Genomic DNA, 22502 nt, shown 5'->3' with positions numbered 1-22502 from the left:
TTAGGTTATAATAATCCCAAGCTTTGAACATCTCGCAGAGCACTGTTCAATTCATCATCCGAAAATAGAGCGAGTATGGCACAACTGCAAACTCCCAGTCATGGTCGTCCACCTAAACTGACAGGCCGGGCAAGGAGAGCATTAATCGGAGAAACAGCCAACAGGTAACTCTGGAGGCGCTGCAGAGAGCCACAGCTCAGGTGGGAGAATCTGTCCACAGGACGACTATTAGTTGTGAGAAAAATATAAATCGGGCTACCTCTAAACCGTGTGAAACAAATATTTGAATCACAAAACACACAAAACTATGTGATATATATTGATATTGATATAAATCATAAACTATGTGGTATATTATATAAATAATAATTATATAAATAACTAATCTGCCAAAAAACAAGAGAGGTTAATAGCTACTAGAGGGCACTATATAGCACTCTCAAGTCCCTTAATAACAGTGAAACGGTGATAATATTGATAATGAACATCAAAAAATTTTGGATCATATCATTAGATCAATAAATATTAACCAAGTAAAAATATATATAGACATATAAATAAAACAAATATTGTAGCAATAAAGTCCATAAATGTTTAACACATGAAATGCCAGACACCCGTGCTCTGTGCCAAGTTCCAAAATCAGTTGAAAACGTGTCCAAAGAGCGGAGCAGCGCACTGTCGTCACCCAAGAGCTCCAAACGTTCCCCCAGTGGACGGGTGTCTGGGAATTTGTGTACCGGCTGTCACATCAGATTCAAGGCATTTTTTGCTGCATGTTTGTAAGTGCAATACAACTTTTAATAAATATTTTTTACTCGGTTTACGCGGTTATTGTTTTTTACATGGTGGGCATTGTTGTTGGTGAAGTTTAATCACTTGTGGATGAGACACAATGTTAAGGATTGTATCTGTCTGAACTGCAAGACTGGGAGTGACTACCTATTATATGCTGTTCATGATCCCCTGTCATAAGGGATCATGGCGAATTGGTAAGGAGCCAATCTATAGTTTGGTGGAGGATTCATCACTTTGCTTTGGACGCGTTTTCAACTGATTTTGGAACTTGGCACAGAGCACGGGTGTCTGGCATTTCATGTGTTAAACATTTATGGACTTTATTGCTACAATATTTGTTTTATTTATATGTCTATATATATTTTTACTTGGTTAATATTTATTGATCTAATGATATGATCCAAATTTTTTTGATGTTCATTATCAATATTATCACTGTTTCACTGTTATTGAGGGACTTGAGAGTGCTATATAGTGCCCTCTAGTGGCTATCAACCTCTTGTTTTTTGGTAGATTAGTTATTTATATAATTATTATTATTTATATAATATACCACATAGTTCATGATTTATATCAATATATATCACATAGTTTTGTGATTCAAATATTTGTTTCACACGGTTTAGAGGTAGCGTGATTTATATTTTTCTCACTGTTTGTTTTTTGTATCTATTGTTTATATGGTAATCGCAGCTCTCAGGTTCAATAGACTGTGTTTTCATTGCAGTTTTTCTTTCTTTCTTTCTTAGTATGTAGCGCAGTTTCTTTCCAATTTTCCATATTAGTTGTGCACTCCACAAATCTGGCCTTTATGGGATTGTGGCAAGAAGAGAGCCATTGTTGAAAGAAAGTCAAAAGAAGTCACTTTTGCAGGAACCAATGTGGGGGACACAGCAAACATGTGGAAGATGGTGCTCTGGTTAGATGAGAACAAAATTTTACTTTTTGGTTCAAAAGCAAAACGGTATGTGTGGTGAAAAACTAACACTGCACATCACCCTGAACACACCATCCCCACCGTGAAACATGGTGGTGACAGCATCATGTTGTGGGGATGCTTTTCTTCAGCAGGGAAAGGGAATCTGGTCAGAGTTGATGGGAAGATGGATGGAGCCAAATACAGAGCAATCTCCGAAGAAAACCTGTTAGAGTCTGCAAAAGAGTTGAGACTGAGACCGAGGTTCACCTTTCAGCAGGGCAACTACCCTAAACATACAGCCAGAGCTACAATGGAATGGTTTAGATCAAAGCATATTCAAGTGTTAGAATGGCCCAGTCAAAGTCCACAGAGCTTGAGCTATTTTGCAAAGAAGAATGGGCAAAAAAATGTCACTCTTTTAGATGTGCAAAGCTGGTAGAGATATACCCCAAAAGACTTGCAGCTGTAATTGCAGTGAAAGGTGGTTCTAAAAAGTATTGACTCGGGAGGGCTGAATACAAATGTAGCCCACACTTTTCACATATTTATTTGTAAAAAAAAAAAAATGTTGAATCACTTTCCTTCCACTTCACAATTATGTGCCACTTTGTGGTGTTCTATCACATAAACTCCCAATAAAATACATTTACGTTTTTGGTTGTAACATGACAAAATGTGGAAAATTTCAAAAGGGTTTGAATACTTTTTCAAGGCACTCTGTGTGTGTGTGTGTGTGCGTGTGTGTGTGTGTGTGTGTGTGTGTATATAAAATATATATACTCGGGGCTCGACAAACCCCAGGTGGCAGGTCGCCTGGGCTACACTGCGGCAGGTGTCTTGTCCCCACGCAGTTTTGAGGCCTGCTGGAGCGAGAGGCTTACATTGGCTGGGTAAATGGCTCCCTCTTCTAGTGGGCAGGACTGCGACCAGCATCATTGACTGCGCTGAGGGCTTCCCTTGCCTGCTCTCACTGCCTGCCCAATTCCAACATCTCCTTAAGAGCTTGATCTGGCACCCTTTCCTCAAGGGTGAATGGACAGAGTGTGGGGCAGCTGGTTAGAATGGCCTCAGTTCCATTTACACCCCCACAAAGATGGAAAACTTTTTTTTTTATTAATTACATATATTCATCTTCAGTTTTGCACACTCTCCCTGTCATGCCACACAGCCAAATGCCTATTTCACATGGTCTGTCTGATCAGGTCTGCCTGTCAGTTTTTCAGGCGGACCTGATGGGATCTTCCAGTCTCTTCTATGGACATCCGCCATCATCCGATCCTGTCCACCAAAAACAGACGGATGGTGGTCCTATTTTCTATTCATCTGTCACATTTCAATACAACTGCCCTATAGAGTAGTGTGGGACTGTCAGTGTTTGCTCTGTATAGCAGAGCGGACACGGACCTGTCATCCGCTTGCTCAGCAGGAATCAGCGGAGAGTTCTCCCTGTTGAATAAGCAGATTCCGCTTAGCGGAAGCACCCATGTGAAAGGGGCCTATGGTGGCATGAGTCGATGGATCTCCTATCGCTCCCACCTTGCTGCCCTGTCCTTCCCTAGTGAGCCGCTGCCCATCAGGCCTAGTACACACAGGTCGAATGCGGGACAACATCAGCCAGTTCAATAAAAACTGTCTGGCATTCGGCAACAGAAGCTGGCCGTTCAACCGGCTTCTGTCAGACAAGCATGCTGGAAAACCAGCAGCCGATCAGCTCCCAATCAGCACTCTCAGCCAATGGCCGCTTGTAGGTCCAACATGGCACCGCAGGGTAGAGGGGATGGATTAGGGCATCCACTCTCCTGCCCATCTTGTTCTTGACCCAGAAGCGATGTGTATGACGTCACTTCCTGTTGATGTTTTCCTGGCCAGCATGGCCGGGAAAGAATTTAATGCAGTGCGATCTGCATTACATTCAGTGGAGCACATGGAAGACATGCGCATGTACGCACGCACAAATGTAAATGCCTATACATAAAAAAAAAAAAAAAAAATCAACTCACAAACTGGCTTTTTTTTTTTAGCTGGCTCCTAGATTCAAAACAAATTTGTCAAGCCCCGATATATACACACAGCAGCTCTGTAATAAAAATGGTCATCATCTCCCCACAGTGCCTGTCAGAGTAAATATTTTCTGCAAAATGACAGTTGGAGTACTACAAAGATTTGCATAGAATTGTGTACTATGGGAAAATAAGCGTCAGACCCATAGACGGCAGTAAATTTGCCTGACAAAATCTTTGTGGCCAGTATTGGAGTACCGCATAACCTGTAGTTTTCTCACCTTAATGGGTTTGTTATGTATGTGTCTGAAGAAATGCATGATGCATATTGCTACCATTCATATTCTCACCTGCCTTTGCTGTATGGAGATAAAACCAGTACTTTCAGATACTTTGGTAAATTGGACTCGGTATTGTTAAAGCTAATGTCCCATGTCACTTTAAAAAGTTTGTTTGGCCCAAGCTGGTCCAAACAAACTATTTGCTTCACTAAGGCCCCTTTCACACTGGGGCGTGTTTCGAGCGAAGCCTCATCTGCAATCCTAATGTGCTGGTAAAGCACCTCTAAGACCCTAAAGTTTTAGGGCGTTTTTGCAGTGCCTCCGTGTGAAAGGGTAAGGTCGTTTTTACGGTGCTTTCAATTCATTTATATTGAGAGGGGCGTTTTTGGAGCGTTTTTTAGGGCCCAAAAGCTGCTCCAAAGATGCTGCTTGCATGACTTTTCTCAACTCCCTGCCAGTGCAACGCCTCAGTGTGAAAGGGTAAGGCGTTTTTACAGCACTTTCAATTCATTTCAATGGAGAGGGGTGTTTTTGGAGCACCTCACACCCAGAACAAAACCGAGTCGGGCTCAGCTGCGCTCGCCCATTCATAGGCAGCTTTGTATTCTATGAATACAAAGCTTCCTCTGATTGGCCGAGAGTGTGACATCAGCCACCCCCCACCCAAACTCTGCAATTTAGAGGAGGCTTTGTATTCATTTGCAGTTAAAGTTACAAGCAGTAAATGCAGTGCTTGGAGACACTGCAGCACTTAGGGAAGCAAATAGTTTGGCTTGGTCCAAACAAACTATAGGGACTTAACATGGACATCAGCTTTATGGCTACTTTCCCACTGAAGGCGGTTTTCAGGCATTTTAGCGTTAAAAATAGTGCCTGAAAACCACCTCCCTTGCCACACAGTGTGAAAGCCCAAGTGCTTTTACACTGGGGCGGTGCGCTTGTGGGAAGTTACAGAAACTCCTGCAAGCAGCATCTTTGGGGCGGTTTGAGAGAGATGTATACAGCGCTCCTAAACCCCTGCCCATTGGAGTGCTTGGGCAGCGCTTCCAAAGCACAACACGGGCAGTTTTAACCCTTTCTGCGCTGCTTTACCGCTAGCGCGGCTCAGTTACTTTGTAAAGTAAATGCTTACAGATGAAATTCTAGGATGAGTGGTTGTGAAATATGTATCTCTTTTGTTCTAGTGTATTAGTTTTTAGGTTGTCTGTATTGAATTTCTCACTACTAGATTTGGCTTTTTTAATGAATTTTGTTGCTAGCTTGTTTCTAATGTTAGCATGTGCAGTGCAGTCCTAGAACACCTTAACCAGTTCCTGTTATGTTAGACCTTACTGGCTGAAAACTGTTGCGACTGACTGTATCAATATTTGATCATTACTGAGAGTAGTAAGTCAAGCCATAGATGGTTTGAATCTCGGATGGTTCAGCAGGAACTAGCTGAGATTCTAACCGTGAGTGGGCATGCTGAATGTACCAAGTTGATCGATTTGTTAACTTGGCTACAACTAGCCTGCTGGATTCAGTTGCGATTATCGCTAGTGGCTGCAGCAATAATCACTGGCTTTCCCCACTGGGAGCAGGTAATTGCTCGGCAGGTGGGATTCCCATGTCAGCGCTGTCTGTGTTGATGGGGGATTTGTGCAAATTTATTTAATGCAACACGTGATTGCAGGAAAGAAATTCGCACCCTGGCCTGCCTAATAAAGCCCTTGCCTCCTAAAGTTCAGTGAAAATCTAAGGCTAACATACTCCCACTCCCATGCTAAGACTAATCTAGCTACTGTGTGAAAGAAAAGATCCCTGACGATGACTGAAATTACTTAAGCAGTGACATCACCCATAGGCTTACTATGGGGCATTGGTTGTCGGCTGCCCTTCCTCTTCACTGAAGCCGCCACTGGGACCTGATCATGTGACGGGACTGGAGCGGCTTCAGAATATGTAAGCATCTTTCCTTTTTTCTTTCACAGGATAGAGATAGAATAGAAAATCAAATCAAAACATGAATCCAAATGACTAAGTGTTCAATTTCCTCAAAAACTTGTAGGATAAAAGGGTGACTGATTCGTCCTATGTACCGGGATACTTCCAAAGCGTAATAGTCACTATGCAAAAGAAAGGGGGAGCAAAGGAATGCCCATTGAAAGCAATAAGGAGCGTCTGCAAAGGTATACCTTTTTGGAAAAATAGAATATAGCTTTATTGTAGTATCAAAATAGTTAAAACAGTCCAGCGATGTAAGCAGTAATATCATTGGTAGAATATTTCGCCAAATCGCCACTAATGTAAAAAACACATTTGCAATAATGACAACGTTGTCACATATATCACACCGGTACTGAAAACCTCATGCATACCCGAACCAATGGATCTGAGAGGGGCTGCTATAAATGGAAAAATCTGGCCAGGAAGCTAATGATTTATCTGCAGACGTATAGCTCTTAGGCCTCATTCACACAGGCGGACTCCGCTGAGCCGACGGATGACCAGCTCCTCTCTGTTCATTGAGCGGGGAGGGGCTTGTCGGGCACCGCTGTGTCCTATGGAGCGATCTGATCCGCATGGACGGATGGGGATGTGCCCCCCCCATACGTCTGTTTTTATCGGGTCGGAAGTTAGCGGACATGTCTCCGCTGACATCCGACGCTCCATAGCGATGCATGGAGCGGCCGTTCAGGTCCGTGACAGACGGACCCGAACGGCCCGTAGTGTGAATGAGGCCTTATAAAACAGGCTTAGTTTTGCTGCTAATATTCATTGATTGAAAAAGTTCCCAGTAAGGATAAGATTTAAATCGAGCCTGTGGTGAAAGGAATACATTCAGGTCTATATGTTCATATATTGGACCTATATCCTGATATAGAGTCAATGGTTGACCAGAAAAAAAGAGCATCCTGCTGGAACACAATAGTTGGCTTGATTTCAAAGCCGCATCATCATGAGACTTGATTAGCATGGTATGATGCACTTGTGGATTGAAACAGTTTACTTTCTGCAATTCTAGGAGAGGAACAAACAAAGGAAGGTGGTGTAATTTATAATATGGCCCAAAGGCTCTCACCAGTCTGCCAAGGGTAAATGAACCATCATGATGGCGTCCAATCCAAGCTTTCCTGGGTGATCTTTCCCTGTGTGTGTCCATGCTGCCAATGCTTGTAGGAGAGTGTCAGATTGATGTACACTCGTAGTCCGCTGTGTTCCAGGGTTTTTCTGGTCATGTGATCACTACGGTTTCTTGTCTAGTCCAAACAGTGCAGACTTATCCTGGCAGGGCCAGAGGAAGATGTCGGTGCAGGAATACCACGCACATTAACTGGTATGCATTAGTGGAGTGCAGGGTTTGTCCGGTGCAGCCTTTGTTGATGCATTTCAGGCACGGAATGCATCACCACTTCAGAACATTCAACGCTGGTCTGTATTGTCATCTTAAAGCAGGGGTGGGGAACCTGCGGCCCGCGGGCCGCTTGCGGCCCGTGAAATCATTCCATGCGGCCCCCCCATGTGATCAGAAAAAAAGTGCCGCCGATTGTCACTATGGAGCGGAGTAAATGTATTGCTAAACACACTGACAAAGAATGAATGATCATGGCGATCATTCATTCATTGTCCTTGTGTTTAGCAATACATTTAATCCGCTCCTGCGTCCCGCCCCTGTTAGCCGGTGCCAGCCTCCAGCCAATAGCATTTACTCCGCCCGCCCCTGTTAGCCGGCGCCAGCCTCCAGCCATTGCACTGCAGCTGATGAGCTGCTCCCCTAGGCTTACAGCCCCGGCGGCGTGACGTCACTCACGGCGGGCGGGGATTACATTCATGGCTGGCTGGGATGGCACTAGCCAGTGCCACCGACGAGGAACCATTTCCAGCAGCAAGTAAGGCAGCCATAAATATGCTGACAGCATCATGAAATACGGCGTATTTTTTTAATATGCAGCATAGCGGCGGGGGGAGGGGGGTAAATGTCCTGCACAGTGCACAGGACATTAATACATAAGTTACCATGACCAGTGCAGGACATTAACCCCCCCCCCACATGCTGCATATTAAAAAGATCATTTTAATCATATTTACATTTAATAATTTTCAAATTGCATCAATGATTCAATTTGAAAATTATTAAATGTAAATATGATGAATATGATCTTTTTAATATGCAGCATGTCGGGGGGGGGGGGGGGGGTAAATGTCTTGCACTGGTCATGGTAACTTATGTATTAATGTCCTGTGCACTGTGCAGGACATTTACCCCCCTCCCCCCGCCGCTATGCTGCATATTAAAAAAATCAGACAGTCATCAAAGTTAATAATCTTCAGACTGCATCATTCTGTATGCAGTCTGAAGATTATTAACTGTGATGACGGTCTGTGATTTTTTTAATATTCAGCATGGCGGCGGGGGGAGGGGGTAAATGTCCTACCTACACAGTTGCACTGGTCATAGTAACTCATGTATTAATGTCCTGCACTGTTAGTTACCATGACCAGTGCAGGACATTTACCCCCTCCCCCCATGCTGCATATAAAAAAAAAAAAAAATCACAATGTCATTAGGGGAAAGTTCTTATCTTTATTCAGCAGTTCTGAGTCCCGACAATCTAATCTCCCCACATCCTCTTCTATACAGATACCCTGACTGAGTAATGTAATTGCCGAGAACCTCTGCACAAGGATTACTCCGCCTGAGCCCGAAAACCATCAAATAGTCCCTGCAGAGTAATCATTGTGCTGCTAATCCCGGCAATTACATTGTATAGAAGAGGACATCGGGGCTCAGATTAAATTGTCCGAACTGCTGTATAAGGATAAGAACAGTCCCCTACCAACTTTAACTACTAGTGTTCTTCCACCAGCTAAGCCACAGTACAGTTTGAATCATGTGTCCAGGTAGGAGGCGGAAGGAGACCCGGACACATGATTCAAACCCCGTACTGTCCGGGTCAATCCCGTACAGGTGGCAACCCTAGGTAAATGTCCTGCACTGGTCAATGGTCATGGTAACTCATGTATTTATGTCCTGCACAGTGCAGGGTGCTGTGTAATGTAAAGGGGGCCAGTGATGCAGGGTGCTGTGTAATGTAAAGGGGTCCAGTGATGCAGGGTGCTGTGTAGTGTAAAGGGTCCAGTGATGCAGGGTGCTGTGTAATGTAAAGGGTCCAGAGGTACAGGGTGCTGTGTAATGTAAAGGGGTCCAGAGGTACAGGGTGCTGTGTAATGTAAAGGGGTCCAGTGATGCAGGGTGCTGTGTAATATAAAGGGGTCCAGTGATGCAGGGTGCTGTGTAATGTAAAGGGGTGCAAGGTGCTGTGTAATGTAAAGGGGTCCAGTGATGCAGGGTGCTGTGTAATGTAAAGGGGTCCAATGATGCAGGGTGCTGTGTAATGTAAAGGGGTCCAGAGATGCTGTGTAATGTAAAGGGGTCCAGTGATGCAGGGTGCTGTGTAATGTAAAGGGGTGCAAGGTGCTGTGTAATGTAAAGGGGTCCAGTGATGCAGGGTGCTGTGTAATGTAAAGGGGTCCAATGATGCAGGGTGCTGTGTAATGTAAAGGGGTCCAGAGGTGCTGTGTAATGTAAAGAGGTCCAGTGATGCAGGGTGCTGTGTAATGTAAAGGGGTCCAGTGATGCAGGGTGCTGTGTAATGTAAAGGGGTCCAGTGATGCAGGGTGCTGTGTAATGTAAAGGGGTGCAAGGTGCTGTGTAATGTAAAGGGGTACAGTGATGCAGGGGGGGGGACACGTTTAATCCCTGCTATAACAGGCTAATTTTTAAGTTGATCATTTTGTACGGCCCCCGAATGATGTTACAAAAATCCAAATGGCCCTTGGCAGAAAAAAGGTTCCCCACCCCTGTCTTAAAGGGACAGGTGTCCAATTGCTGTTCATTGTGTCAAATTTCAATTGAGGGCCATCTTGTGGTGACAAATTATACTGCATATATTAAAAAGAGACAATAAGAGTGGCAGAAAATAGAACGTGGGTAAATGGATATTACAGCATAATTGAATCCTATATTGCTGATTTTTCACCCTATACAGTGGTCACAGTGGGACTACATAAATATGGAGTTTTGTTTGGTCAAGTATTTTAGTTTTCGGTACCGGTGTGATACACGACAACGTTGTCAATATTGCAAATGTGTTTTTTATATTAGGGGTGATTTGGGGAAATATTCTACCAATGATGTTACTGCTTACAAATCGCTGGACTGTTTTAACTCACCATTTTGATACTACAATTAAGCTATATTCTATTTTTCCAAAAAGGTATAGCTTTGCTGACCCCTCCATATTGCTTTCTATGGGCATTCCTTTGCTCCACCCTCCCCCTCCCTTTCTTTTGCATAAATATAGAATAGACTTGGAATGGGGGTGGGAGTAGGTTTATTCTTGGTTTGATTTTGACTAATCCTCCACTTTAAAGGCATGATAAAAAAAGGTTTGTAATGATTTGTTTGCAAATCAAGCTTGCGCAAATATGGTGTCAGATCAAGGCTGATTTTGCAGCTTGTGTCTTGACAAGTTTAATGATGTTATTATCATTGATCACCATTACATAACAATTAAAGGAAAAATTTGTGTGTTCTTGTCTCCTGGTTCCAACCCCCTTTTTGCTGCTGCAGAGAGATGCTGGTAAGATGCGAGCGCTCGTGAGTAATGATGGGGGGAAAACTAAACCACGTCTACCAATGTAGCTCCCCAAATGACCAAAGTCCCATTTTAGAGTAAAATGGGTAAAATCTCTCAGAATTTTGCTTCCTGTATGACCACAAGGATCCCTTACTTTCTGTTAAGCTGAACTTAACTTATTCTGAGCACTGCAATCTGATTTTGTTGAAAAATCACTTTGAGGCCAGGCTCACACTATTGTGAATTGGATACTGGTTTCCCTGCGTCCAATTCGCATGTCGGGAGACTGTGGCCGGTTCACACATCTATGGAGCGGCTGCAGAGCGAAATGCACAGGAGTCCTGTTCGTCTTCTGGTCCAAATTCAGGGCAAAATCGGACCTGCAACGATGAACAATGACACACCAGACCCCTGCTGTGACCTGCTGCGCACAGCAGTGTGAATACAGCCTGAAAAACAGTTGTCCTCCCCTGCCACCTCACCCACCCCTCTTTCTTGGCAATGGGTTTGTTTTGTAAGCACTTTATCTGTCCTGCAAAATAGGACGTTTGCTCTTCTCTATGGATGAGCTCCGGCGTGTTTGCACAGTCCACCAGGAAGTCTGCACGGCGCTGCACTTATTGTCCCGATGCTCGGCTGCAAAGATCGGGAAATGTCTCCCTGCCTGTGGTTAGCGCAGCGCCGTGCAGACTTCCTTGCCGTCTCTGCATGTGGACTGTGCAAACACGCCGGAGCTCATCCCTACTCTTCTTCATTAGGCAAGTCTTTGTCACATCTCTAAAGTTTGTGCAGACGTGTTGCATGGCTCAGATCTTGAGAGAGCCCTGCAGCACAAATGTGCATGTGCTGGGGTACCTGACATCTGTACATGCCCAAGCTGTCAGCATCACAGCCAACCGCCTCCTAGCAACCAGCGTCTCCGCATCAGGCTCTACATACTGTCTACGTTGCTGATTGCTTGGAGGCTGTTGGTTGTGAAGCCTACAGTTTCCCGAACATCCAGTGACAAGTGGGGAGAGGGCTAAAGTGTACAGAGATGGGCACTCTGTGTCCCTACGCCAAGTTACTGTTGGTAGGAACACTAAAGGTACAATTATTTTTTTTTTTAAATAACATACATGTTATACTTACCTCCACTGTGCAGATCGTTTTGCACAGAGTGACCCGGATCCGTGTCTTCTGGGGTCCCTCGGCGGCTGTCTCGGCTCCTCCTCGCAAAAGCTTTCCACGTTCATGCGAGCTCCCTCGCATGGTGGAAAGCTTTTGCGAGCGCGCTCCCGTGATACAGCAGCGGCCATAGCCGCCGACTGTATCACTCGGCCCCGCCCCCCGGCGCGCCGCGTCATCCGCTGTGATTGACAGCAGCGCCAGCCAATGGCTGCGCTGCTATCAATCCGCCCAGCCTAGCCAATCAACGGCCAGGCTGGGAACCGAGCAGGATGACAAGCACGCGCCCGGGACTTTCGAACGGTGAGGTAAGTAAAACGGGGGCTCGGGGGGGGGGGGGGGGCGGTGCTGTCAGATGTTTTTTTACCTTAATGCATAGGATGCATTAAGGTAAAAAAAACTTTTTTACCTTTACAACTCCTTTAATTACCTCCCCAGTTTTATTATAGACCAACTGGAGGCAATTGGTTTTCAATTTGGTGCAGTAAAAGTGTCACTGTGAAGAACTACCTGAATCTGCCGCACATTTCAGTAAAGCTACCGAGGCGCGCCGCATGGCTTTTTGAATCTGAAGTAGGACCTTTTAAAGAGCCATACCTTCAGAAAAGTGCCACACATTCTTAAAGAGAATTTTATCAAAGCTGAAGCAACCAGAATCCGGAGAAGCTGTGTATGCCCACCAATCGGCTTCTATCTTTTATTTTTATTGTTAAATTGATTGAACAATATGATGATAGAATCTGATTGTTTTCCCATGCAGAGCTGCTTCAGTTTTGATAAATTCCCCTCAATTTGTATTGTCGAAACAAGTTTGCTTTATTTTGACAGATTTTTTTTTTATTTTTATGAATTGTTGTCCTGGAATTGGTTTAATTTTTGTGTTTTAGAATTGCTTTTATCTAGTGTCTGGTAAATGCCTTTTTTTTTTTTTTCTTGTACAGTGCATCCAGAAAGTATTATTATACAGGATTTAGTTTGCGCAGTGCTTTACATCAGGGAAGACAGTACAGTCACAAAACAAGTCAATACAGGAGGGATCAGAGGGCCCTGCTCGTTAGAGCTTACAATCTAGAAGGGAGGGTCAAGTGGAACAAAGGGTAGTAGCGCTGGGAGATGATCAGATGGACTCAAATGAAAATACAGTTGTTAGGTGTGGGAAGGGTAGGCTTCTCTAAAGAGGAGGGTTTTCAGGGATCCTCTAAAAGCTAATGGAGAAAGAGATAGGTGGATAGATTGGGGTAAGGAGTTCCATAGGCTTGGAGAGGCTCTGGAAAAGTCCTGGAGATGAGCATGGGAGCAGGTGATGAGAGAGCTAGAGAGTAGGAGGTTTTGAGAAGAACGAAGAGAACGATTCGGTTGGTATTTAGAGATTAGGTCAGTGATGTAGCTAGGGGCAGAGTTGTGGATGGCTTTGTAGGTAATTGTTAGTAGTTTGAATTTAATTTGTTGGGTGAGCGGAAGCCAGTGGAGGGATTGACAGAGAGGAGTAGCAGAGACAGAGCGGTTGGTAAGGTGGATGAGTCTGGCCGCAGCATTCATGATGGACTGAAGGGGGGTTAGAGTATGCAGAGGTAAGCCAATGAGGAGGGAGTTGCAGTAATCAAGGCGAGAGATGACCAGGGAGTGAATTAAGAGTTTTGTGGTGTCATTGGTTAGAAAGGGGCGTATTTTGAAGATGTTGCGAAGGTTGAGGCGGCAAGATTTGGACAGTGATTGAACGTGAGGCTTAAAGGACAGTTCAGAGTCCAGGACTACTCCTAGGACCTTGACATGTGGGGATGGACTGATAGTTGTGCCATCAATTTTGACAGAGATATCAGGGGAAGAGGCACGTGGGGGAGGGAAAATGATAAGTTCCGTTTTAGATAGATTGAGTTTGAGGAAGTGGTGTGACATCAAAAGTGATATATCTGATAGTAAATTAGTGATACGTGAGGAGAATGAAGGAGTGAGTTGAGGGGCAGAGAAATAGATTTCAGTGTCGTCAGCGTAGAGGTGGTATTGGAAGCCGTGGGAGGCTATCAGCTGACCCAGGGAGGAGGTGTAGATTGAAAAAAGGGGAGGTCCAAGAACAGAACCTTGGGGGGACCCCAACAGAGAATGGAAGAGGAGAGGAGGAAGTAGAGTTGTAAGCAACGCTGAAGGTGCGGTTGGATAAGTTGGTAGAGAACCAGCGAAGAGTACAGTCACGGAGACCAAAGGTGTGGAGTTTTTTGAGGAGGAGTGGGTGGTCAACCGTATCGAAGGCGGCAGAGAGGTCCAGGAGTAGGAGCACAACATTTTGGCCGTTAGTATATCGTTTGTTCGTTTTAGGAGAGCATTTTTTTGTGGAATGTTGAGGACGAAATCCAGACTGAAGGGGATCAAGAAGGTTATTATCAGCGTGGACGCTCAGTCGGTTGTAGACTAGACGTTCAAGGAGTTTGGATAAAAAGGGGAGCAAGGAGATGGGGCATAGGTTGTCAAGATTGGATGGGTCCAGTGAGGGCTTTTTAAGTATGGGGCTGACTAGTGCATGTTTCAAAGAGTTAGGGAAGATGCCAGAAGAGAGGGAGAGATTGAAGATGTGGGTTAGAGAGTGTAGAATAGAGCCAGAGGGTGAACGTAGCATTTGTGAGGGAACAGGATCCAGAGCGCAGGTGGTAAGATGGACGGTAGCAAGTAATTTAGCAACCTCGTCTGTGGCGGTGGGGTTGAAAGAGGGAAGTAATGACTGTACCTGTGTGCATGAGGTGTGAAGTGTAGAGGGTGTCTGAACAGTAGAGATCTCCTTGCGAATTGTATCAATCTTCTGTTTGAAGTGATTGGCAATCTCCTGGGCGTTGAGTGAGTTAGTGGGTGGAGGCAATGGAGGACGGAGGAGAGAGTTGAAGGTATAGAAGAGTTGACGGGGACGGGATGATACGTTTTTAATGAGGGTGATAAAATAGGTCTGCTTGGCAGCGAGGAGGCAGGAATTGTATATTTGGAGGGCAGATTTATACTGGGCGAAGTCTTCCTGGGACTTAGTCTTGCGCCACTGGCGCTCAAGAGCACGGCTGTGTTTTTTCAGACGTCTAGTATCATCTAGTATTCACAGGACTTCACTTTTTCCACATTTTGTTATGTAACGGCCTTATTCCAAAATGTATTAAATTCATTATTTTCCTCAAAATTCTACAAACAATACCCCATATTGACAATATGAAAGGAGTTTGTTTGCATTTTTTGGATTTTGATAAAAAAAAAAAAAAATCACATGTACCAGAAGTATTCACAGCCTTTGCCATGACACTCAAAATTGAGCTCTGGTGCATTCTGTTTCCACTGATCATCCTTGAGATGGTACTTCAACTTGATTGGAGTCCACCTGTGGTAAGTTCATGTCTATATAAGGTCCCACAGTTAACAGTGCATGTCAGCGCACAAACCAAGCCATGAAGTCCAAGGAATTGTCTGTAGACCTCTGAGACAGGATTGTCAAGGCACAGATCTGGGGAAGGGTACAGCTAGATTTCTGCAGCATTGAAGATCCCAATGAGCACAGTGGCCTCCATCATCTGAAAATGGAGGAAGCTTGGAACCACCAGGACTCTTCCTAGAGGGGGCTGCCCCAGGCCAAACTGAGTGGTTGGTGGAGAAGGACCTTTAGTCAGGGAGGTGACCAAGAACCTGATGGTCACCCTGACAGCTCCAGCGTTTCTCTGTGGAGATAGAAGAATGTTCCAGAAGAACAACCATCTCTGCAGCACTTCACCAATCAGGCCTGTATGGTAGAGTGGCCAGACGGAAGCCACTCCTCAGTAAAAGGCACATGACAACCCAACTGTAGTTTGCCAAAAGGCACCTAAAGGACACTCAGACAATGAGAAACAAAATTCTCTGGTCTGATGAAACAAAGATTGAACTCTTTGGCCTGAATGGCAAGCATCATGTCTGGAGGAAACCAGGTACCGCTCATCACCTGACCAATACCATCCCTACAGTGAAGCATTGTGGAGGCAGAATCTTGTTGCGGGGATCTTTTTCAGTGACAGGAACTGGGAGACTGGTCGGGCAAAGATGAATGCAGCAATGTACAGAGACATCCTTGATGAAAACCTGCTCCAGAGCGCTCTGGACCTCAGAATGTGGCGGAGTTTCATCCGTTTTTCAACGGCAGGAACTGGGAGACTAGTCAGGATTGAGGGAAAAATTTAACAATCCTTCAGATAGAATCTGGTTTCCCATGCAGAGCTGCTTAAGTTTTGATAAATTCCCCTCTCTTGAGAGATACGAAAATGTCTGTCTGTGCACCAACGCTCCTCATCCAACCTGATGGAGCTTGAGAGGTCCTGCAAAGAAGAATGGGAGAAAATGCCCAAAAATTGGTGTGCCAACAAAGTATTGATCAAAGGCTGTGAATACTTATGTACATGGGATTTTTTTTTTTTTTTTTTTTAAATAAATTTGCAAATATTTTAAACAAACTTCTTTCTTGTCATTATGCGGTATTGTTTGTAGAATTTTGAGGAAAATGAATTTATTCCATTTTGGAATAAGGCTGTAAAATAACAATGTGGGAGAAAGGTGAAGCGCTGTGAATACTTTCTGGATGCACTGTATAATGCTCGGTACACACGATCCGATTATCGGACGAATGATCGTCCGTTTTTTTTGTATGCTAATCTCACGTCGAATCTGATGTGTTTACTAAAGTCACAAAATTTCTCGTACGGCAGAATAAAAAATCGGAAGTAATGTCATGTGTTGTAATTGTAATGCATTTGTATTGCATTTTCGAACGACGGCTGTACTGATTAAACGAAAATTATACGATCTGGCATCATACGAAAAAAATCTACGTGCATGTCCGATGGAATAAAATCGGATGAACTGTCCTGATCGGCTCTCGGAAGCTCTGTACCAACGATCCGATTATCATACGATCGTTTCGAAAGCGGCATTTTTCGGATCTCGTGTACGGGGATTTAGCTAGTCATTCACTGTACACATTTTAGCTGATTTGCCAGAAATTTGAGCGATTGGAGGCCCTGTTGGCACTATTCTGTTTGACAAAAATCTATTTAAAAATGAGCCGGGGGGAAAAATGATCACCCGAACAATGACTGAATCCTGTCAGGTAGCTGCTGGTGTTTGTGTTCAGTGCCACTTAGCTGTCTCTAAAGGGCCGTATACATGGGCCAAATATCAGGCAGCATAGGCTGGTTCAATAGAAATCGGCTGACATTGGGGTCGTGTGTATGGCAACAGGTCCGACAGATGCCGGCCATGACCAAAAAAAGGTCTGCCAATGGGCATCTAATCGGCACTGTGAGAACACACTAGCTCAGCGGGGGCGATCGCTGTACTAACATGGCATAGTTAGTATAGCGGCTCCTCCCCAGCGCTTCAGCGTTTTTTTTTCTTTTTTTTTTTTCTTTCAGCCCGCTGGGTTGAAGGAAAGAAAGCCTATTTGTGTATACCAGGCTTTGGGCTACATTCACAACAGCGATTAGTGAATGGGGCTGGCGACTGCCCCTAGCCGCAAAGGGCTACAACAGGAATCTCTGGTTCCTGCTGCTACAATTCACACCAAGCCCTAATCGCAGTGTAAATGTTGCCTAACCTGTCATTTTAATGTATGCTCTGTGTCTACTCGGTCTCCCATATGTTGAATTAATTGGAAGTAGCTTCTCATATTAGAAGGGTCGCTGCTCCAGCATGATAATTTCCTGTGGCTGAAAATAAATGTTATGTGCATTGCTTTATCTGTAAAGAATTACTGAAGTTACAAAGCCATCCTCCACAAAGATACAGTTTTGTTCTGCAAAAGTGCTGACCACGGACAAAGGGAAATTGCTGAGATAAGTGCAAGGACAGTAAATGCATTACCTTTTAAAATGACTTGTGCTACTCATTGGAGACAAACAAATCCACCTAAAGCAAAATAGGTAGTTGTAATGTGAATGCTTTATGTACAGGTTTCTAACAAAAATACGTGTTTTATAAAATTTTAATTGTTTATAACACAGGAAAAATTATGCTTGTCCATATACACCATAGGCAGACATGCTTAAAGCAGTATTAAACTCAAAAACAAATTGCAGCTTACCAATATTTGGAGCTCTTCCTATCAGTACATGAAATGCATGGCCCAGAAAGCTCAAAAGGCAGTCCTTCCGGCACACGGTCGACCATTTGTGTTCTTCCATCTGGAGGTGACATGTTGCCAGAAAAACTGTCATTTGTGGGGGAGAGTCCTTCTCTAAAGAGCTTGGCAGTTTTCTGTCAGTCTCGATAAAGGGCATAATGTCTGCCATAGGACTCGTGACCTCCACCAACCCTGCGGTCAAGTGGGCACATTTCCATCACAAGCCCATTTTAGAGATTCCTTCTCCAGGTCCGGAATTAAAGATGTTGGGCCAGATTCAGATACAAGATACGACGGCGTATCTCCTGATACGCCGCCGTATCTCCTGATACGCCGCCGTATCTCTGAGTGCGGTCGGTCGTATCTATGCGCCTGATTCAGAGAATCGGTTACGCATTGATATCCCTAAGATCCGACTGGTGTAAGTGTCTTACACCGTCGTATCTTAGGCTGCATATTCACGCTGGCCGCTAGGTGGCGCTTCCGTATAGTTACACGAGGAATATGCAAATTGGGTATTTACGCCGATTTAGAAACATACGTCCCGCCGGCGCATTTTTTTACGTCGTTTACCTTGGGCTTTTTTCAGCGTATAGTTACCCCTGCTATATGAGGTGTAGCTAATGTTAAGTATTGCCGTCGTTCCCGCGCCGAGTTTTAAAATGTTACGTCGTTAGTCCAATCGGAGGGAGTTAAGTGCAGTGGTGAGAGCCCTCATGGCCTTTTGGGATCAGTTGAAGGGTTATCACCTACAGGTCTTGTCCAACAAAGCCACTACTGTGTCCCTGTATCTCTAATACCAATTGCAGAAGGAATTTCCTTTGGAAGACTTTTCTGAGCTTGTGAGAAGTCTCAAGAAGAATAGTTTCTCCACCCAGAAGTTTTTTCCCTAGATCACGCTTCGAGGATTTGCAGAAATAGACCTTTTTGTGTCTTAAGCAAATGCAAAGCCATCTCTCTCTGATCCCAAGGGATCCATTGTTGGCAGTGGAGGTTCTTCTGAATCCCTGGCAGTTCAGGCTATGCTACTCCTTTTCTTGCAGTTCACTTGATTTCAAATGTATTAAATTCCTACAGGAGATCACGACTATAACCTTAATTGCCCTTTACTGGCCAAAGAGGGTGTGTGTGTGTCCCCCCCCCCCTCCCCTAGATCCTGTCTGGCCTGCAGTATATAGTCTCCTAAAAACCAGTGCTACATCCTTGATTAGACACTAAAGCTAACTGCTTGATTACTGAGGAAGAGATCCTGGAACATATGGAAACATTTTAACTATTTATCCACAAATAACTCTTCTACTGATACGACATCCATCTTGTTTTTTTTTCATGAGGGGGCACACAAGGGTCTTGTCTTGAGTACTCTTAAAGTCCAGATAGTCCTAAGTGTATTTCTCCAGGTATCTCTGCAACAGGATCCTCCCTTATTTCCAGGCTTTGTGAAGTATTATCCAGGATAAGACCAATCAAAAGCAATACGTGTCCTAGTTGAGGCTTGGTCTTTAGAGGCATAGTGGAGTCTCCATTTATATCTCTTCTGGAAGATTCTTTTAGACTTCTGACCCTTAAAACAGTATTTCTGGTTTTGTCACATTAGCCCACAGGATGAGTGAGATCCAGGCGTTATCCACCTGAGAACCTTACCTAATGATCTTGGAGGATTAAGCCATTCTTAACCACTTCAGCCCCGGACCATATTGCTGGTCAATTCGGCACTGCGTCGCTTTAACTGACAATTGCGGTCCTGCGGCGTGGCTCCCAAACAAAATTGGCGTCCCCTTTTCCCCACAAATAGAGCTTTCTTTTGGTGGTATTTGATCACCCCTGCGGTTTTAATTTTTTGCGCTATAAACAAAAATAGAGCGTAAATTTTGAAAAAAAAAAAGATTATTTTTTGCTGTAATAAATATCCCCAAAAAAAAAAAAATATATATATATATATATATATATATATATATATATATAAAATTTCCTCAGTTTAGGCCGACACGTATTCTTTTACATATTTTTCGTAAAAAAAAATCGCAATAAGCGTTTGGTTTGCGCAAAAGTTATAGCGTCTTCAAAATAGGGCATAGTTTTATGGCATTTTTATTAATTTTTTTTTTTACTAGTAATGGCGGCGATCAGCGTTTTTTTTTTTTTTAATCGGTACTGCGATCTTATGGCGGACACTTTTGACACATTTTTGGGACCATTGGCATTTTTATAGCGATCAGTGCTATAAAAATGCATTGGTTACTATAAAAATGACACTGGCAGGAAAGGGGTTAACTAGGGGAAATGACAGATCGCTGTTCATACATTGTATGAAGACGACGCATGGGAGTTCATCCTCCACAATTCCTGAATGCTCACTGGCTTGATTTCCTTTCTAGTCAGGATCATACGTTTGGTAGGAAGGTCCTTCAAGCAGTAGTCCCACCCTAGAAGGTGTGTATTCTCTCAAGGACTGTCATGAAAGACTTTTGGGGAAAATTTAGGCTTTCCGGTAACTGTCTCCAGTAGTCTTCCAGGACCGCACAATCCTGCCCTTCCAATGGGTATGTTTTATGGTTGATATCTTGTTTGTCTTTCAGTGCCACCCTCCGGTTCTTTGCTCGTACTGACCATGTGCTGGAGAGACCACTTTTTGAACTTTCTGGGCAATGTGTTTTCTGGCCTGATGGGAGAAGCTCCCTTCTCTCCTGGGCTGTCCTGGAAGACTTCTGGAAAAAGAGTTAGGGCTCTTTCACACGGAGCGGATCCGTATTGATCCGCTCCGTTATGTTCAGCGGGGATTCCTCCGTTAATCCCCGCTGAGCTGTCGGCGGACAGGGCGGTCCCTGCACACAGTGCAGAGACCGCCCTGTCTCTCCCCTATGGGGAATCGGATGAATACGGACCGTGTGTCCGTATTCATTCGGCCGGACGGAAAAAAAATAGGGGTTTCTTCCGTCCGCAAAAGCGGATCTTTGCGGATGGTCGCGGACGTTAGCGGATGCATCATCCGCTAACGTCTGCAATCCCATAGGGATGTCCGTGCGTGTGAAAGGGCCCTTACTGATAGGCCTAACTCCTGTTTTCCTTCATTTTCACCCAGTAAGTTTTTTTTTTTTTTTCTTTCAACTTCTTTTAGCAAAACAAACTATCCAGCAAAAGTGGCAGAGTTTTGAGACAAACAATTTGCCATTATTTATCTAAAACCTTCATTCCATCAAGGAAGAAAACTGCTGCTGTAACTGCATAAATGTTCCGTGTTCTGTGCCATTCATGTCAGTTGGGTTTGTAGCTGCTGCATGGACAATGCCACTGCTATTTGAAGCCTGTGAGAGTGCATGGCTCCAAGCACAGACCGTGTACATTCAGGGCCATGCACCCACATGACTGTCAAATTGGGAGCAGTGGCTGTGTCCCAATTGCCTTAAATGGGACTACCTCGCATGGGTGAAGGCTGTACTACACCAGTGTGAACGAGGCCTTAAAAATGTAAAAAAATTCAGCTATAACAATTAAGGATTGGTAAGCTGCAATCTTCTTCTTTTTTTTTATGTGTGTTTTAATACTTCTTTAACATTGTGTAATTTTTGTATTGGTACAATAAGCATTTCCCCTTTAAAGCCTACCCAACAATAAAACATTTTTGATTCAAGTTTGTTCTGTGGTAAAGGTAGGTATTGCAGGCCTAAATGTCTTGCTTGGCCATTAAGACTGTCCTGCTTAGAAATAGAAAACTATACTCCTAACTGCACCCTTATCTAGTAAAGGAAGAGAAAATGTGGTTGGCGTGCGTAAGGGTGTGGGACCTTCACACCTGGAAATTTCCTGCAGACCTGCCGAGGTAACTTTGCAAAATGTACGTGGGTACCGTACTTTATATATGATCTCTATAAATGGCTCTGAAAAAAATCTAACATGTTCAAGTAATAAAGATAAATAAAATCAAACCTGTGGTTATGTCTTATAGGGTGCATTTGACTCAATTTTTTTTTTATTTTTTTTTTATTTAAATGTCTTGCAGTTGTATGGGGGGAAAAAATTTGAACTGGTATTTTTTTTAGTATCTAAGCTACTGCTATTAGTGTTGACTGCTGCTTCAAATGTGCACTTGATTCATAGGTAATATTTGGTTTGCAATACAAACTAATCAGAACAACTAAACATTCATTTTCTTTTATGTCCATATTTCAAAGTAGATGGATTTTAACAATTTGGTTTTGTATGTTTTTTTTTTTTTTTTTTTTTCTTTTCTTTGTGTGATTTATATGTGCATTATTAGATGACTAGCCTGGCCAAGGCAGACCTGTTACACATGCCTGAGTAGGGCACTGTTTGCCATGCCACTAAACCTGCCGTCAAAGGGAACCTTCATGTGAGGATGAGCTCGGAGTCTGACTACCGAAGATGGACGCCTTGTCTCTGTGTGTTTTTTTTTTTTTTTTGTTTTTGTTTTTTTCTTTCTTTTGTTTCTCCCAGTTTTTTATTTTGTTTACTACTTTCCATACTTTCTATTCTTTCCCTATGCATATATAAGTAGGTGTTTATTTAACATTACCAGGATGTCTACATGTTTATTGAATGATTTTACACTGTACTAGTGTTGTCATCAAGTCTTGCTTTCGCTTG

At 43.8% G+C, this 22502-nt stretch overlaps 1 protein-coding gene across 2 annotated transcripts in view; it reads left to right on the top strand.

The window, feature by feature from the left end:
• SREK1 (splicing regulatory glutamic acid and lysine rich protein 1) overlaps positions 1-22502 on the top strand; it is a 78624-nt gene that overhangs the window by 12100 nt on the left and 44022 nt on the right. The gene's annotated exons all lie outside the window — the stretch shown is intronic.

Source organism: Rana temporaria, chromosome 1 (assembly GCF_905171775.1).
Source record: "Rana temporaria chromosome 1, aRanTem1.1, whole genome shotgun sequence".
Taxonomy (NCBI): domain Eukaryota; kingdom Metazoa; phylum Chordata; class Amphibia; order Anura; family Ranidae; genus Rana; species Rana temporaria.
Note: the sequence above shows the minus strand (reverse complement) of the source record. Positions and strands in the feature narration are given on the sequence as shown.